Source organism: Xenopus laevis, chromosome 8S, assembly GCF_017654675.1.
Source record: "Xenopus laevis strain J_2021 chromosome 8S, Xenopus_laevis_v10.1, whole genome shotgun sequence".
Classification (NCBI taxonomy): Eukaryota; Metazoa; Chordata; class Amphibia; order Anura; family Pipidae; genus Xenopus; species Xenopus laevis.
The window spans coordinates 90,030,360-90,049,666 of record NC_054386.1 but is presented as its reverse complement, the minus strand read 5'-3'; the positions used below and the strand labels follow the sequence as shown (position 1 = coordinate 90,049,666).

At 42.2% G+C, this 19,307-nt stretch overlaps 1 non-coding gene across 1 annotated transcript in view; it reads left to right on the top strand.

Annotated features, from left to right (window-relative positions):
• Nucleotides 1-19,081, top strand: part of pacs2.S — an 86,829-nt gene extending 67,748 nt beyond the window's left edge. Inside the window, exons 9-24 of the transcript XR_005963805.1 lie at nucleotides 1,636-1,793; nucleotides 2,913-3,003; nucleotides 4,766-4,837; nucleotides 5,441-5,560; nucleotides 5,690-5,758; nucleotides 7,207-7,311; nucleotides 7,404-7,510; nucleotides 8,677-8,831; nucleotides 9,648-9,758; nucleotides 10,267-10,375; nucleotides 15,532-15,574; nucleotides 15,858-15,900; nucleotides 16,788-16,926; nucleotides 17,298-17,524; nucleotides 18,446-18,559; nucleotides 18,666-19,081. This is a non-coding gene — a transcript (phosphofurin acidic cluster sorting protein 2 S homeolog). The remainder of the gene's footprint in view (nucleotides 1-1,635; nucleotides 1,794-2,912; nucleotides 3,004-4,765; nucleotides 4,838-5,440; nucleotides 5,561-5,689; nucleotides 5,759-7,206; nucleotides 7,312-7,403; nucleotides 7,511-8,676; nucleotides 8,832-9,647; nucleotides 9,759-10,266; nucleotides 10,376-15,531; nucleotides 15,575-15,857; nucleotides 15,901-16,787; nucleotides 16,927-17,297; nucleotides 17,525-18,445; nucleotides 18,560-18,665) is intronic.
• Nucleotides 19,082-19,307: the final 226 nt, after the last annotated feature.

Sequence of the window (19,307 nt, the reverse complement as noted above, 5' to 3'; positions counted from 1 at the left end):
TTCATCTATCTTTACCTCTATCATCTATCTAACTCCTCTATCCTCCTCTTATTATATCTATCTTCTATCATCTATCTTCCTTCTATCCATCTTATTCTCACTCTCTCTCTCATCTCTCTCTCTCTATCTCTTTCTCATCTCTCTCCTCTCATCCATCTCCTCTCTCCATCTCTTCTCCATCTCTCTCTCTCTCTCTCTCTTCTATCTCTCTCTCTCTATCTCTCCCTCTCTCCATCCTCTCTCTCTCCATCTTCTCTCTCTCTCTCTCTCTCTCTCTCCTCTCTCTCTCTCTCTCCTCTCCTCTCTCTTCTCTCTCTCCTCTCTCTCTCTCTCTCTCCATCTCCTCTCTCTCTCTCTCTCATCTCCTTTTTCTCTCTCTCTCTCTCTCCACTCTCTCTCTCTCTCTCTCCATCTCTCTCTCTCTCCTCTCTCTCTCTCTCTCTCTCTCTCTCTCTCTCTCTTCTCTCTCTCTCTCTCCATCTCTCTCTCCTCTCCTCTCTCTCTCTCCTCTCCTCTCTCTCTCTCTCTCTCTCTCTCTCTCTCTCTCCTCTCTCTCTCTCTCTCTCCTCTCTCTCTCCTCCTCTCTCTCTCTCTCTCTCTCTCTCTCTCTCTCTCTCTCTCTCTCTCCATCTTTCCATCTCTTCTCTCTCTCTCTCTCTCCATCTCTCTCTCTCTCTCTCCCCTCTCCTCTCCCATCTCCCTCTCCTCTCTCCTCTCCTCTCCCCTCCCTCTCCTCTCCCTCTCCTTCTCCTTTTTCTTCTTCTCTCTCTCTCCTCTCTCTGCTCTTCATCTCTCTCCATCTCTTCCATCTCTCTCCATCTCTCTCCATCTCTCTCCATCTCTCTCCATCTCTCTCTATCTATCTATTCAGAGCAGAGGGTTAAGATGATATCAGAGCTGAACACACTGGAATAAAGGGAGATGGTAAAGCAGAACATCAGGCAAGTGGGTCCTGTGCTCATCAGCTTCAAGGCAATGTCATGAGAATATGTTTGAGCACTGAAGAGTGTTGATAAGCCATAACTCATCTCACTGACATTCATTAAAGGGGACCCTTCACCCCAACAAAAATGTTCAAAATCAAATTTTCTCACATTAGTCAAGCAAAATTAACTTTAAAGGGGACCCATCACCCAAAAAAATTATTCAAAATCCTATTTAGTCAAGCAAAATGAACTTTAATGACAGTGTGTTTCCTAATCATAATTATAGCAAGCAAGCAGCAGCCATTTTGTGGACACTGTTATTAAGACAAGTCTTGTGTCATCTCAGAATCTTGTTTGTGCACCAGAATGGGGGACCTGATGTCCATCCCCATGTCCTGGTTACACAATTAAATGGTAAAGAGAACGAGGGAATGTGGGGAGAGCAGTGACATGTAGGAAGTGCTGAATGGAAAGTAAAAGCAATTGTAATTTATGTCTAAGGCATAGAGGAGGGGCAGACAATATTTGATTGACAGCTGAGATTTTTAAATGAATTTACAACAGATATGAATGCTTTAATAAAAAATAGAAATTGGATTTCATGTTTAATTTGAAAAGGACTTTTATTATACAGATTTTTGTGTCTGGGTGACAGGTCCACTTTAAGAGCAAAATATAATGAATAGTAATGTATTCACTTGGTTTTTAGGTGCTCGACTCTGAGCAGGACCCAGGGGAGCATGTGCCGGAGGTTGAAGAGGACATGGACTTACTGTACGACACTCTGGACATTGAGAATCCCAGTGACAGTGGCCCAGAGATGGAAGATGATGACAGTGTCCTTAGCACACCCAAGCCAAAGCTAAAGTGAGAAGCACCACAATCACTCTTAATATATATACCTGTATATACATGTGTGCAGTGATATCAACCAGTCAAATATCTCCTTATACTGAGCAACCTCTCGTTTCATAGACCTTTGTGTTAGTCACATGCAGTTGAAGCTGACAGAAGCCGCCAGCTGCTTTTAACCAGGAAACGCCGACTTTTTACACCGCTAAAAATGTGCAAAATGCACTCCATGTGTATTGCAAATATCAATCTGTTGTACACACAAACATCTCTGCAAGTTGCACCCATAGTGACATGTAGTTTGAATGCTTATTGTAGCAGCCTTTACTCTTTCTTTTTTTTCATAATGACAATTTATTCACTGCTTCTTACTTGAACAACAAAAAATAGTTTATATAAACAAGCTGCTGTGTAGCCATGGGGGCAGCCATTCAAGCACAGGATACACAGTAGATAACAGATAAGTACTACTATAGTTTATATAAACAAGCTGCTGTGTAGCCATGGGGGCAGCCATTCAAGCACAGGATACACAGTAGATAACAGATAAGTACTACTATAGTTTATATAAACAAGCTGTTGTGTAGCCATGGGGGCAGCCATTCAAGCACAGGATACACAGTAGATAACAGATAAGTACTACTATAGTTTATATAAACAAGTTGCTGTGTAGCCATGGGGGCAGCCATTCAAGCACAGGATACGCAGTAGATAACAGATAAGCTCTGTAGTATACAATGGGATTCTTCAGAAATTCTGTTATCTACTGTGTATCCTGTACTTGAATGGCTGCCCCATGGCTACACAGCAGCTTGTTTATATAAACTATAGTAGTGTTTGTGAAACAAACAGGCAGGTTTTGTCAGGGCAGGGCAACACTATATTATATTGTCATTCCTGTAAAACACTTTGATTTTTTGGTTTTACTGTTCCTTTAAATAACACATCAAACAGCAGAAGTTCAGTAAACTGCAGGCAAAGATACTTTCACAGCCAATGTATTTGTGCAGTGCTTTGGGGTGTATTGTGGTGGATTGTCTTGTTGTTTTTTTATAGCTATATCCCTGAGTGTTTAATATGCACCTTCTTGTATTGCCATATATATTTATATTCTTATCCCTTTATCTCGTACAGACCTTACTTTGAGGGCCTGTCACACTCCAGCTCTCAGACAGAGATCGGAAGCTTATACAGTGCAAGAAGCCAGAGGGAATTACCGAGCCCGGTAAGTGGATTTGCCCCATATAAGAACTGATCAGCAGCCCCATTCCCTCTGTTTTTGCCGAATCAATGAAAGTGACACTACACATGTCCTGCCCTCTTACACATTTTTATCTGCATGAAACCATGTGATGGGAACATGAAAGCTTTTGGCATGAAAAGCTACAGCTGATAGAAATTCATTAAAAAGTATCGACTGTAGCTCCTGCCTTGATTTGTGACTCCTGCACTGTTACAGAGGTAGCTATAAAATAACTTATAGAACATATATAACAAGACAAGACGACTTTTTGAGAACAGGAAGGGGCTTCTAATGTTGTCCCTCATGTTGCTTATTCTCAAAGCTTATATCTCTTTAGTGTCATGTTTATCTGCTGCTGTAGGAGCTGCTGCTCATTTAAACAAAATATTGATAATGACTATTTGTAGTTAAAACATAAAATAGGACAGACCCAGCTATAGAAACCTTTGCTAACCAGCTTGTGGTGCTTCTTTGCTACTATATGCTATAAGCAAGGATTTGGCTCTGGATTTGGCTCTGGATTTGGCTCTGGATTTGGCTCTGGATTTGGCTCTGGATTTGGCTCTGGATTTGGCTCTGGATTTGGCTCTGGATTTGGCTCTGGATTTGGCTCTGGATTTGGCTCTGGATTTGGCTCTGGATTTGGCTCTGGATTTGGCTCTGGAATCGGCTCTGGAATCGGCTCTGGAATCGGCTCTGGAATCGGCTCTGGAATCGGCTCTGGAATCGCTCTGGAATCGGCTCAGGAATCGGCTCAGGAATCGGCTCAGGAATCGGCTCAGGAATCGGCTCAGGAATCGGCTTAGGAATCGTTTTAGGATTCAGCCAGGATTTGTTTTTGTTTTTTTAGCAGGACTCTTATTCGATCAAATCCAAGTGCCTGGCCTACCTAAATCCTTAAAATCGTGTGACTCTAACTGCGTGCTACATGCATGCTTCTCTTTAACCAATTGCGGATCCAGTTTGGGTTTCTGACACATTTTTCATGGAGGATTTGGGATTCCGCTGAATCCTCAAATAGTGGGTCCTGGGCAGTTATGAGTGACTGGTTCGTCTAAGTACATAGTCCTCCATTGAATCAGCATGTGGATGGCTAAATCAGAGAATATCTGACCTTTTGGTACATGCACGGATTGTTTGGATAATCTCAAATTGTGCCTGTGTCTGACTGGGTTACATTGCCCTTTAGTAAGTCTTCAGCCTTTGCTCTAGTGGAACCCAAATGACAAAACAGCAATTTCTGCCATCTTTTTTTCCCCATCAGCCCAATAGCACATATATACGTTTCAGCTGCTCCACACCCTCAAGCTTTATGATTTCACCATTGGGAGTACGTAATACTGCTGCCATAAACACATACCGTATGATTTATAATAATCCCAATTACAAAACACCTTGCATTGTTTTATGAAGGAACAAAGCAATGTGAAATGTGCTGTCAGTCAAACAAATTAGCAATAAAGGTGGGAAATAAACCCCAGAGATTATCTCCTTTTTATTTCATAGTTTTTTTTAACCAAAACATGACATCTGTAATTTGTGAAATAAACAATTTATCTGACTTATTCTGTGGTCAGGATGAATTAATAGCAGGCCGCCTGTATGTTCCCAGTGCCTTCCTCGCAGATTTTGGAAGCTGATACCTTGGAGTTATTATGACACTCTCTTGGTTTGTCTAGTTAGAATGGTCATTGTCAAACATGTGTATTTGCTGGAAAGTGACACTTTGTCTTTTTTGCCACAGGTGGAGGTGCCTGAGAGACGGACATCGGGAACCAAGCCTCAGTCTGACTGTGTCTCTGATACACTGTCGTTGGTACGCAGACTGCTTCTATTATTATCTATCAGTGGCAGGCAGGTCAAAAAGTTTTCCAGCCCACAGCCAACTCTAACCAACTGCTGCCCAGCTCATGCCCCCTAAATCCATCCATTTGGTTCCACGACCTGGCAAAGGGAAGCACTTATTATCGGTCTGGTGGGGGATGTTTGGGGCCTCTGTGTATTTGAAATGCCAAAGCCTAAATGAACTGCCAGGCCTGGTGTGTCATTACCACTGATTAAAGAGTTCAGTGTCGGTGCATCTGCAGTGACATCTTTCGTGGTCCACCACCCATCCAAACCCTTGCCTGGCCCTCATCAGTATTGTCCATATAGACATTATCTGTGCCCATGGCTAGCTGAATAAGGCTAAATCCTAAGTACAGCACCTGCCCAATGTGGTGGCAGAGACTCTAGCAGTATAAGTGCAAGCTCAGAGGCTCATTGTTTGCTTTGCACAGAGCTGGTGTAAGATCAGAAAGGTTTTATTTTCTTTTAGAGAAGGAATTGCTAAGTAAAGACTTGTCTCTCAGCATAAAATCATTGATTGAGTGTGTTATTTGAGAGTTCATGTTCCAGGTCCTTTTCATTGCTCCAACAGGAGGCCTCTCAGCAAGAAGCCCAGGATGCAGAGCTGTCCACGCTGGATGTCTTCATTGAGAGGTTACCACCTAGTGGCAAGATCACCAAGACTGAATCCTTAATAATCCATTCAACCATTGTATTTACCTAGTTCTACTGAATACTTAGAAGGGTAATGTATTTCCATTTCTAGTTGGAAGCAAATTGCAGAACCGGAAAAATACATCTTAAATGAGAAGGCAGCCCAGCAAAGCCCTTCAAACGAGAGAGCCAAACAGTCCTTGATAAGAGCGCTCCCCTGACACAAGGGTCCATCTACAGGTGTAGCACCAGCAAGGTGAGAGCTCATGTTATCTGTCTGACTGTGCCCACCATTTTTAAAAGAACAGAGCCCTCTGGTTGAAAAGCAAGCCTTATATTGAGGAAAACAACTGATCACCCCAATACTAAATATGTATAGCTTAATGGAACATCCTGACTTTAAAGTATAAAAATAAAAACTGGGTAAATAGACAGACTGTGCAAAATAAAAAATGTTTCTAATATAGTTAGTTAGGCAAAGATATAATGTATAAAGGCTGGAGTGACTGGATGTCTAACATAATAGCCAGAACACTACTTCCTGCTTTTCAGCTGTCTTGGTTTCCACTGATTGGTTACTGTCTGGTAACCAATCACTGACTTGAGGGAGGCCCACATGGTAGAGTTCTGCGCAGAACCAATTTGTTAAATCCGCAACCCGGACCTGCAACCCGAATCCTTACCCGCTTGGACCTGCTACCCGAGCCAACCTGCTGCGACCCGCTGACCATCAAGAAACAGGATGTGCTATCATTGTAAACCGGAAGTGACATCATTAGACTTAGGCGTGTGTGTTAGAAAAAAATGGAGCTAAAACGGGAAAAGTGTTGTCGTTTTTAAACCGAAGTGACCCATTAAGCAGTGGCGTGGTCAAAAAAAAAAAGGAGTAAAAACAGGGAAGTGCTATCATTGTAAATCGGAAGTGACATCATTACAAGTAGGCGTGATCAAAAAAAGGCGTAAAACTCACTATCGAGAAGACCCGCAAACCCGGAGAACCGAAGACCCGCATCTATACCCGCTTCCGAAACTTCTACCTGCAACCCGCAGGGTACCGCAGGTTTTTGGGGGTAACCCTACCCGCTGCAGGGCCACATGTGTCATAACTGTTGCTTTTGATTCTGACCTTTGTGTTATGGATCAATTGCAAACTCACCAAACAGTTATGTGCCATGTGGCCCCCCTTCAAGTCGCTGACTGACTCAAAGTTAGAGAGCTGAAAAGCAGGAAGTAGTGTTCTGGCTATTATGTTAGACATCCAGTCACTCCAGCCTTTATACATTACATTTTGGCTAATTAACTATATTAGAAACATTTTTTATTTTGCACAGTCTATCTCTTTATTTTATTTTCACACTGAACTGTTCCTTTAATAGATTAAAACCCCACAGGAGTACAAAAGAAGATTTTCAAAGCACCGTACCCTAAATCCATCCCCATGACCTGCTGTAAAGCAAAACTCTTTCTGAATTCAAAAGAAGAAATATTACACTATCTTTTTGCTAAATAAAGCAGGTGCTACTACCCATGTATGTAACACAAACGTCATATATAGTTATACTGAAAGCAAGTGCATAGGAGTGAAGGGAATGTGTCAAAGCCTATATGGGAGCCGTAGATCATGCGTTTATAATGTACCTGGGAAGGCTGGTCAGAAACCCGTTTTATCATTCTCTCTGTATAACGACTTTCCTATCTGTTTAGATTCCCCGGAAAACCGTGTACGATCAGTTAAACCACATCCTGATTTCAGATGATCACCTCCCTGAGAATATCATTCTGGTGAACACGTCTGATTGGCAGGGCCAGGTAACATAGATGTGACTGTATCGATTTATACTGCAGTGCCCTTTTCTCTTGCCCCTCCATTCCATTCCTGTGCCTCTTCTCTTCTCTTGCAGCTTCTTTCAGACATTTTGCAAAAGCACGACGTTCCCTTAGTGTGTACTTGTTCCTCTGCTGACATCCAGGCTGCCTTCAATACCATAGTGTCCAGGATACAGCGCTAGTAAGTGACCTGCGCCATCTTGCTCTCCTGTTTCCCACTAATAAAGCTCATGCCAATTTACTTACCCCAGTGAGACTCGTACTCAAAGCCATGGGACTAGGCATTCCTGCTTGCGATTATGGGGTGATGTAGGATTGGGTGATGTGGGGGGTGGGCGGTTATGTTAGTGGTGGGGTGATGTTGGATGGGGTGATGTAGGATTGGTGTGATGTAGTGGTGGGTATGTTGGATGGGGTGATGTAGTGGGTGGTGATGTAGGGTGGGTGATGTAGGGTGGAGGTGATGTAGGATGGGGTGATGTAGGGTGGGGTGATGTAGGGTGGGGTGATGTAGGGTGGGTGATGGTTGGATGGGGTGATGTAGGATGGGGTGATGTAGGGTGGGTGATGTAGGATGGGAGTGATGTAGGGTGGGGTGATGTGGGTGTGGTGATGTAGGTGGAGGTTGATGTTGGATGGGTGTGATGTAGGATGGGGTGATGTAGGATGGGGTGATGTAGGATGGGGTGATGTAGGATGGGGTGATGTAGGATGGGTGATGTAGGATGTTTGCACAGGGTGAATGTGCTTCTACACTTATGCTTCTAGTTACTGACAACTTAAAGGAACAGTAACACCAAAACAAGGAAAATGTTTTAAAGTAATGGAGATATAATGTACTGTTCATGCCCTGCACTGGTAAAACTGATGTGTTTGCTTCAGAAACTCTACTATAGTTCATATAAACAAGCTGATGTGTAGCAATGGAGGAAATTGAAAAAAAGTCTATATTGTACAGGTTAAATAGTGGATAACAGATGACACCATTATGTTCTACAGAGTTTATCTGCTGTGTAACCTGAGCCTTTTCTCCTTTGAATGGCTGCGCCCATTGCTACACCTTGCTATCTAAATGAATGTACACCCGCTAAAAAACTATTCTCTGCTGGAAGTTGTATTTCTGTTTGATTTTCAATTTCCCCTAAAAGCTAGCTCTCCATTTTTTGCTCAGTTTTCCAAGATGGCAGCCCCACTTAACCCATTGACACAACTAGTGTGTAGAGTAAGACTAATGTCCATAAATGATGTTAGTTCCCCTGATGCTTCACAGGGACAGAGTCTAGCGGGTCTTGTTTGGTCTCAGACATTTCTCTCTTTCATCCTTGTTTTTCTCTATTATTTTTTCAGTTGCAACTGCAATTCTCAGCCCCCAAACCCGGTGAAAGTGGCAGTGGCGGGAGATCAGAATTACCTCAGTGCCGTGCTGAGACTGTTCGTTGAGCAACTGTCACACAAGACTCCCGACTGGCTGGGCTACCTGAGGTTTCTCATCATCCCACTGGGTAAGTAGGAGAAAGCAATAGCCAGGATTAAAGTCCATATTCTAATTCAGTCCGTATATAATGGAGAGACGGGGGCTCTTGTTCATATTAGATCCATGTTAATTAGACTGCACAGAGTGAATGATCACTCGCACAAGCAGCTACTTCAGCTGAGTAGTAGGGAATCCCCCACCCCCAGATTTTTTGGCCTTCTGTCATGATTTTTATGATGTTTTTTTTTTTAATTTCTAAATGACACTGCAAATAATTCACTCTACAATATAAAATTTCATTCCTGAACCAGAAAGTGTATTTTTTTAGGTTGTAATATTGTGTGTAGGCTGCATCTCAGGTCATTTTGCCTGGTCATGTGCTTTCAGAGAAAGAGCCAGCATTTAGGATGGAACTGCTGGGGGGGGGAGGAAGAGGGGTGATATTACTCCAACTTGCAGTAACAGAAGATGATTGAAGTTTATCAGAGCACAAGTCACATGACTTGGGGCAGCTGGGAAATGACAATATGTCCAGCCCATGTCAGATTTCAAAATTAAATATAAAAAAAATCAATTTGCTCGTTTGAGAAACGAATTTCAGTGCTGAATTTTCCTGGAGCAGCACTATTAACTGATGTGTTTTGGAAAAAACATGACCGTATCCCTTTAAGGGTAATAGTCCCCAACATCCAATCACAATAGCCCCTTCATTCCTTTTAAAAACCATACTTTCCTATGGGACACCGTAATGGGAGATCACTGTCCCATTATCCTTATTGCTAGACCTTAACCAGAGATAAGTACAGAATCATTTTACCCGTCGTTTTTATCCTAATTCTTACAGGATCTCACCCGGTCGCCAAGTATCTGGGATCTGTAGATTACAAGTACAACCACCTCTTTCAGGATCCAGCATGGAGGGATCTCTTCTGTAAACTGGATGCGCAAACAGCGGGTGAGTATTGGAATGACTCCCTGCAACCAGTATGGTGGATATGAACTCTAAAATTAACTCAATCAGTCCCGGAATCAGAACTTTTACCCTTTCGTTGCCGGGCTGCTTTGACCTTTCTCTTCTGCTGTTTGGAAACCTATAAGCTGTGGTGTAATGAGTTTACATTGTTTAGCACTTAAAGAGTTAACAGCTGTGCACCTTCACTTTTATGGAGTGTGCGGTTTTGTTGTTATCCACAAGATGGCAGCAAACAACCAACAAACGATTCTATTTGCTGAGTTTTAGGGTAAGGCCACGCGATGAGATTCAGGGAGATTTTGTCGCCTGGCGAGGCAACTAATTGCCTGATCTTTTGAGCGACTATCTCCCCGAACTGCCTCAGCGTTTTTCCCCATAGGCTACAATGAAAAGTCGCCATCGCAAATGCACACGCGGCGATGCGTTTTCTTTAATCGCTCGGACCTTTAAATCCTGTGTATATAATTAAATGTCTGCCTTCCCCCCACAGTACAAGACCCACCAGATGTGGTGTCCCGTGTGACGCAGTATATCTCCGGCGCCAACTGTGCGCACCAGCTGCCCATTGCAGAGGCCATGCTCACTTACAAGCAAAAAAGGTAACGGGGCTCCTGGCAAATCATTTGAATATAGTGAAGTTCCTCGTTTAATTTTTGGTTGTGTAATAGTTCTGGTCATAAGACTTTAACCCTTGGACTCTGGTTCCTATGCTTTCAGCTACTAAATGTATTTAAAGGAGAAGTAAAGCTACCAAAGTAGTTTATTGCCAATAGATTGGCCACAATAGTGCAAGCTATAACACTATATTTATTCTGCAGAATGCTTTACCATACCTGAGTAAATGGCTCTAGAAGCTCTCTGTTTGTTTAGGATTGCAGCTGCCACATTAGCTTGGTGTGACATCACTTCCTGTCTGAGTCTCTCCCTGCTCACTCATAGCTCTGAGCTCAGATTACAGCAGGGACGGGAGGAGGGAGGGAGAGAGGAGCAAACTGAGCATGCTCAAGCCCTAGCCCTGGAGGTTTATGCTGAAAACAGGAAGTCTGATACAGAAGCCCATGAGTACACAATAGAAGGAAAGAAATGTGGTGTTTCTTTTGACAGAGGACTCAAAGCAGCATTACTTTGAGGGTTTACTGGTGTATTTATATAGACCTTTCTGATAAAGCTTACTTCATTTTAGCCTTTCCTTCTCCTTTAAAGGACCAGTAACATCAAAGAAAAAAATGTGTTGTATACATAGAAAAGAAAAACACCAAGACAAATGAAACTTTAAAGTCGCAAAGCCTTTATTAAGAAATAACTGAGTGAAACTCCACTTGCGCTCCTGTTCAGAAAAGGCGACACAGCGACAATCGATCGTGCGTCGCTCGATTTCTCCTATAAGGAAGGCAGGGAGGAGAAATCGAGCGCCACACGATGGATCACCAAATCACCTTTTCTGAAGAGGAGCGCAAGCGGAGTTTCAGTCAGTTATTTCTTAATAAAGGCTTTGCGATTTTGAAGTTTCATTTGTCTTCATTAAAACACAATGCACCCGGAAATGACACTTGTCTTTCATTGTGCTTCTCTGTGGGTCCCCCCCAAATGCTGTGTAAAGCTAAATGTTCTTTTATTGCTTTTTTTTATTACCCATTTTCTATTCAGGTTCTCCCCTGTCTCTTATTCAAATCAGTGAATGGTTGCTAGGGGAATTTGGACCCTAGCAACCAGATTGCTTAAATCACAATCTTGAGAGCTGTTGCATAACAGGCTAAATAACTCAAAAACCACAAATAATAAAAAATGAAAACCAATAGCAAATTGTCTCAGAATATCCCTCTCTACGTCATACTAAAAGTTAATTTAGAGGTAAATAATCCATTTAAAGGAGTTGTTCAGTATAAAAATAAAAACTGGGTAAATATATAGTATGTGCAAAATAAAAAATGTTTCTAATATAGTTAGTTAGCCAAAAATGTAATGTATAAAGGCTGGAGTGACTGGATGTGTAACATAATAGCCAGAACTACTTCCTGCTTTTCAGCTCTCTTGCTTTCCACTGATTGGTTACCAGGCAGTAACTAATCTGTGACTTAAGGGGGGGCCAGCTGTATCCAGCCTGCAGACTAGTGATGTGCGGGTCGGGATTTACCCGAGCCCGATTTCTGCGTTCCTTTCTTGGATCCGCCGACCAGCCAATATATGCAAAAGGGGCAGGACTCATTCCAACATATACATTAGGGATGCACCCAATCCACCATTTTGAACCCCGAATCTTTCGCGAAAGATTCAGCCGAATACCGAACCAAATCCTAATTTGCATATGCAAATTGGGGGTGGGAAGGGGAAAACATTTTTTATTGTTTTGTGACAAAAAGTCACACGATTTCCCTCCCCGCCCCTTATTTGCATATACAAATTAGGATTTGGTTCGGCTGGGCAGAAGGATTCCGCCAAATCCTGCTGAAAGAGGCCCAAATCCTGGATTGGTGCATCCCTATTATAAATACATAATAATAATAATAATAATAATAACCTGCTCTTTTTCCTTTCCCTTCTATAAACTGAACTGTGGATTCAGAATGTACGTTGCACTTCAATGTCTCTCTCTCTCTCATGCTCATGTATTGGAACTATAACTCACTTAGGGATCTTTCCAGCGATACTATGAAATAACAATGTTCCTACTTTTTTTTTTTTTGTGGTTGCTTCCTGTAAAGGAAAAAAAGCTTTCATTTTGATTTTACCTTAAGGTATCATGTCCTCTCTGGGTAACGCTTCTCTCTTATTACCAACTCTATTGGCTGAATTCTTTGTTTTTATTTGCGCGGGTGAGAAACAAATGCAAATTCCGGATGCTGCAGCCTTTGCACTACACTACTCACTACTAGTCTCATACTAAATATTGCCTATTTGACTGCCACATTGTCTCTTTATATTGGGCAGCTCTTGGCTTCATTTATATAAGATACATTTGTTCTTCGTATTTTACTAGAAAGCCTTACAGAACTGACACACGCTGTTAGCGTCGCCTTTTCGGCAGTCATTTTGTCTTGGAAGTGAGACCTTCCTTGAAACGTATAATGAGGGGGATGGGAATAAACAGGAGGAATTGGGTGGGACAAGTAGATTATTTGCATCCGGCAATTTGCTTTGTTAAAGGTCTGTTTCCATGGAGGGGGATTGATCGAGGAATCGGCTTGGTTTTTCTGGATGCAACTACATTTTCTTTTCTATAATCTGGTTTTGCCTCATTAATCCGAGTTTGTGTTGATTTCTAATCTTAACGTTGGGTGTAAGAGACCTGTAACGTGTGACTGTACCTCTTCGGCTCATTAATATTTCTAAATTCTAATATACTAATATTACCGCACGCTGCTTTCCTTCTCCTGCATTTGCTGCGGCGGAAAAAAACCCAACAACTCCCAGCATGCCTCATCTGTGTATAATGGCCGCATTCTTAATGCCATTTCAGTTCTGTTTGGATCGATGCTCCCTTTTTATCCTCTGTCACAGATATAATGTATATCTCACCTCTACTCTACATTTATTGGTTCAGGAATAAAATGTAAAAATGATCTGCTATTAAAATCAAAAATGAATGTATGGTAAGTGTCCCCTCTAGAAATCCATAATAATAATATTTGTTAGTACTTTTTCAGAATTCTTTAGCTACAACATATAGTTGCCGGTACTTCCACAGAATTAGCCACAACCTCTTGTTTGCATTACTTCCTCGGAATTCTCTAGCTATGACCCCTTGTTGGTGGTACTTCCTTAAAATCCTCTAGCCATGACCCCTTGTTGGTGGTAGTTCCTCAGAATTCTCAAGCTATGACCCCTAGTTGGTGGTACGTTCGTCCTTAGATCTGTAGGTGCAGAATCCTCTAGCTATGACCCCTTGTTGGTGTTACTTCCTCAGAATTCTCTTGCTATGACCCCTTGCTGATGGTACGTTCGTCCTCAGAATTCTCAAGTTATAACCCCTTGTTGGTGGTAGTTCCTCAGAATTCTCAAGCTATGATCCCTAGTTGGTGTTACGTTTGTCCTTAGATCTATAGGTGCAGAATCCTCTAGCTATGACCCCTAGTTGGTGGTACTTCCTCAGAATTCTCAAGCTATGACCCCTTGTCGGTGGTACTTCCTCAGAATTCTCTAGTCATAACCCCTAGTTGGTGGTACGTTCGTCCTTAGATCTGTAGGTGCAGAATCCTCTAGCTATGACACCTTGTTGGTGTTAGTTCCTCAGAATTCTCTAGCTATGACCCCTAGTTGGTGGTACGTTCGTCCTTAGATTTGTAGGTGCAACATCCTCTAGCTATGACACCTTGTTGGTGTTAGTTCCTCAGAATTCTCTAGCTATGACCCCTAGTTGGTGGTACGTTCGTCCTTAGATTTGTAGGTGCAAACACTAGTTTGATTTTTTTCATTGGTATCACTGGGGATTCAGAATTACCTTGGGGGTTTTGTTGACAAAGAAGGAAGGTAATGCATAACAACAGTAGTCAGATTGGCAGCCTATCAGAGATAAGTGATATAGATACACCTACTGCTCAGATATCTCCCTTCTATGTGGTCTCTACTGCCTGGTGGACATGTATGGGGGGCAATAAAAAAGCAAGAAAGTCCATATATACAATGAGACCTTTTGCTTCACAGTGATTCCTCATATTTTATTATTTATATACACATTCATTTATTTCCTCCATGAAAGCTTTATGAACTTTGCAGGTCCTGCTGGGGAACGATAAAGGCTTTGTAAACATAATAAAAGCTGTATACCCATTGGCTTGGGAAGAGTATTGGGTTGTTTGTGTACTCAGCACAGCTATGGAAGAACCCTATCATGGTTGGTTGGTCAGTAAAGGATAGGATAGTTCTTCCTTAAAGGACACCAATCATCACTAAAATACACTATGTGAAAGTTCAAGAAGTCCGATTTTTAAAACAGAATTGTTTGTATAATGTAAATGATCAGCTCACTATTCCTTCTGCAAGATCTCCCCTATCTCCACTGCAGTTCTAGCTGAGGCAGCCATCTTGGATTTCACTGGCTCCTCCTACCTATATCTTCCCAGCCAACTGTATCTCTGAAATCTCGCACATGCTCAGTTGAATTCCTTGCTTGCTTATCAACCCTTCTAAGCTATTTTCAAATCAGAGAAACCTGTGTGTTAGCTGCTGTTCAGTAGTGCTGCCACCTGCTGGAAGTTACTGTGTGCCCTTCATTTGCATAATAACATCACCAGCAGGGGACAAGATAGGGAAATCTCCTGATACTTCTAGTGGAGGAGTTTACTTAAACAAGGCATTCTGGGTAGAATACGCAAAGCAGTGCTACAATCTGAGCATGTTCCTGAAATTTGCATATTATAGTCTCTGTAATAGTCTCAGTATGGCCTCCCTCAGTGAAAGAACCCATTTTACAAAGTAAGGGATTTTTTTAAAACCTGCAGTTTTTTCAAAAAACTATATAAGTGGTTTGATTAAACGTGTTTAGCTTGTACTGGTCAGATTGTTAATATGTGTTTGATTTTGGCTGTGATAGGTGCCCTTTAAAGCATTCCTTCTCCGGGGTTAGATGTTATAACTATAATACCATCCTTCCAATGACTGCTAAACACGTCCGTGCCAGGAATTAAATGAATGATTTGCTTGCTGATTGCTGCATGCTGGATTTTGGGGTGCCACAAATGGTGCTGAATCTCACCTGGCTGTATAATGTCGCTGTTTGCCATTCTGAACATCTTTTTTTTCTGATGTTTGCCTTTAGCCCTGACGAAGACTCCTCACAGAAGTTCATACCTTTTGTTGGGGTACGTATGAATCAAGGACACATTTAAGAGACTGCTCAATTCCATTATCACTGAAGCGTGCATGGAGTGATCGCAATGGGTGTTCGGTCGATGCAGCATTGAATCTACCAGCTGCTGGTTTGAAAAGGCACCTTGTTAGTGGCATGGAATGAATTTCTGTTGTGTTAGGATTGGGCACCAGTTTGTATGTCCGTGAGCACATGTAACACTAGGACATCTTGTTTCTTATTATATGTCTCCTCTCTTTGGTGTCCCCAACACTAACACTTTGTTTTTTCAATAGGTTGTAAAAGTTGGTATTGTTGAGCAGTCTTCTGCGACCTCAGGTAAGTCCTTGCCTAAAATATCAACTTCTGATAATCATTATTAACCACTCTCTAGCCCTATTTGCTACTGCTGAAAGTGAGGGGTTTATTATACCTGGATGAGATATCCTAATGAAATACTTCTTTCCTCATTCTTCTCTTTACCCAAAGAACCAAAAAGGTGGGCCTAGACCAGTGATCCCCAACCAGTAGCTATTGAGCAACATGTTGCTCTCCAACCCCTTGGATGTTGCTCTCAGTGGCCTCAAAGCAGGAGCTTATTTTTGAATTCCTGGCTTGGAGGCAAGTTTTGGTTGTATAAAAACCAGGTGTCCTACCAAACAGAGGGGCTAACAATAGTCAATCACAACCCTTACTTGGAACTAACCAGGAACATTTCATTCTTGTGTTGCTCCCCAACTCTTTTTACATCTGAATGTTGCTTAAGTGTGGAAAAAGTTTGGGGACCCCTGGTCTAGTGTAAACTGAAAGGGGCTTAAAAATGCTTTATCAACATCCATAATTTACATAGCAATGGGACAACTACGAGTATAGTAATGTGGAAGGTTATATTTACCCAAGGCTGTTCTGTAATGCCTCCAAAGCAGTTATTATGGGGCCGATAATCTCGTACATACCCCGGCAGGAATGCCTCTAGTTGGATATGTGTGTAATCAGGTTAAGTCTCCAAAGCTCTGCTACATCAAAAGCCAAACCCAAGGCAGCAGAAACACATCCTGAAATAAACACCAAGATCTGAGGTACTTGTATTCTCAGGTGCTTATTATAACATACATTACACTTATAAATATCCGCCTTCCTTCAGGAATCAACTGTCCCACCCACAGCCGAGAGTCCTTATAGAGACCAATGTCCAACTAATGGATGTCCACTTACCTTTCTTACAGGGGATTCAGATGATGCTGCACCATCAGGCTCCACTGTACTTTCATCCACTCCACCTTCCGTTTCTCCCGCTGTGAAAGAAGCGTCTCCCACTCCCCCCTCATCGCCATCTGTTACGTCTGGCCTCTCCTCTTCGCCAAGGTAACCCACATTTATTCCAGTATCCTGCTATGCGCCTCGGACTAGACAAAACCACTGGAGCTCACAATCAGTTGCCAGCTAAAACCTCCGAATTACAGAAAGACCGTCTCCCATAGACTTCATTTGATCCAAATAATCCAAATTTTAAAAATGGTTTTCCTTTGCTCTATAATAATAAATCAGTACCTTGTACTTGCTCCAAACTAAGATGCAATCAATCCTTATTGGAAGCAATGTCCAGAATGGTAGTAGTAATATCCCTCTAAGGAAACCTCCCACTAGGGCCTTGCATTCCACAAAATCCATATACTCCTTTGTGCTTATTGTACATAATGTGACATTTGGGTGCATCTCTTTATTTCACCTGACAGCCAAAGCCCAGGAGGGGAACTCATGGGGCTCCAACTGGATTACTGGATTGCGGCCCCTTTTGCCGAAAAGAAGAAAGACTTGGAAAAGAAGGACTCCACCTCCGCCAAGAACACTTTGAAATGCACTTTCCGCTCGCTGCAGGTCAGCAGGCTTCCCAGCAACAGTGACGTTCCCACTGCTCCCACCATGTCCATGACCGTTGTCATGAAGGAAAAAAACAAAAAAGGTAAATGGAGAAGAATATCCACTCACCTTTTCCCCTTACAGTGGATTACTCAGGTCTGTGATTTTCCGGCATTGCTGCAGCAGACTTGTAGTGATACATAAATGGCTTATGTAAAGGTTCACGCTGGTACTTGCCCCATCTACTATGAAAAATTATAATATCCATTTCCACCTTTGTTACATTTGGTCCTGGTAGTCACAAGGCTTTGGTCACATTGCTTTTAAATCGAAAGGAACTTACAAACAGAGACACCTTCCCATATCTATGAATGCCCAGGAGATGAGGTTGGCTATTTTTGAACATCTGCTTGCACTAAATGAGGCCAACTAATCAGACATTTAGCGAAAGGTCAATGATCAATGAGACCTATATCAGAGCCATATCATGAGGAGACTTGCTGGGTGAGGACTCCTGGTGCTCCCCTCTCATTATCAGTATCTGAATAAGCCTTACCCAGATATGCCAGTGATCCCCAACCAGTAGCCCGTGAGCAACATGTTGCTTCCAACCCCTTGGATGTTGCTCTCGGGGTCCTCAAATCAGGTGCTTTTGAATTCTGAGCTTGAAAGCAAGTTTTAATTGCATAAAAACTAAGTGTAGTGCCAAGTAAAGCCTCTTGTGGGCTGTCAGTCCACATAGGGGCTACCAAATAGCCCCTATGTGGCACCCGAAGGGACTTTTTCATGCTTGTGTTGCTCCCCAACTCTTTTTACATTTGAATGTGGCTCACGGGTAAAAAAAGGTTGGGGACCCCTGTCATACGCTTTTAGGCAAAGGTTGCCTTGCCACCAACCAAAATCCATCGGTGTATGTTCAGTTGAGTTTCTTTCACAAGTTGTCCTGCCGATTCAACCAGGAGCAGCCGTCTCTTGTTTTGCTCCTTGCACAATCATTAAAAGTGTGATTTTTGTTTTCCCCTAGTCATGTTTTTGCCGAAGAAGACAAAGGATAAAGAAGTGGAATCTAAGAGCCAATGTATCGAAGGCATTAGTAGACTCATTTGCACTGCTAAACACCAACAGAACATGCTCAGAGGTAGCTACATCGCAGTGGTCATTTGCTGTATACAATGATACTGAACTCTGCAAACATTCTTGATCTTGATACGTCTCTAACCCACCACTTCTCCTTCCTCTTCCAGTGCTGATCGATGGAGTGGAATGGAACGATGTCAAGTTTTTCCAGTTGGCTGCACAGTGGTCCTCTCACGTCAAGCACTTTCCCATCTGTATATTCGGACACTCTAAAGCCAACTTCTAGCCTTTTTACAAGGCGGATCCCTCCAATCCAACACTCCCCCCGCAGGCTGGATGTCTGGATACCATACACTAACGAGTGCCAACTACTCCGAATTAAAACCATCCAGCTACGACTTTCTTTTTTTTTTTTTTTTTATACTATTGTTTTTATTATTGTGCCGATTATTTAAAGCTATGCTTGAAGTTACCTTTTTTTTATATTAATTTTTAATTTTACTACCAAGGGAGGATAAAACTTTAAAAAAAAAAGGAACAAGAAATAATAATTAAAATTAAAACAACAAGTCTTAACTGTTAACACACGACAGTAACTTTGGTACTCTAACGTTTGGGTGAATAACTGCACTGCTTAATAATGTGTTACATGTTGTGGGGTGAATACCCATTTTGGATTGGTGTTTTGCTCTATTGGACGGGCCTGACCTAGGCCGAGAGAACTAAACTGCTACTTACAGTGAATGGTGTTTGCACTTTGCTCGGACTTTTATTGCCATCACGTTATTCTTGATTTGTCTGTTACGTTG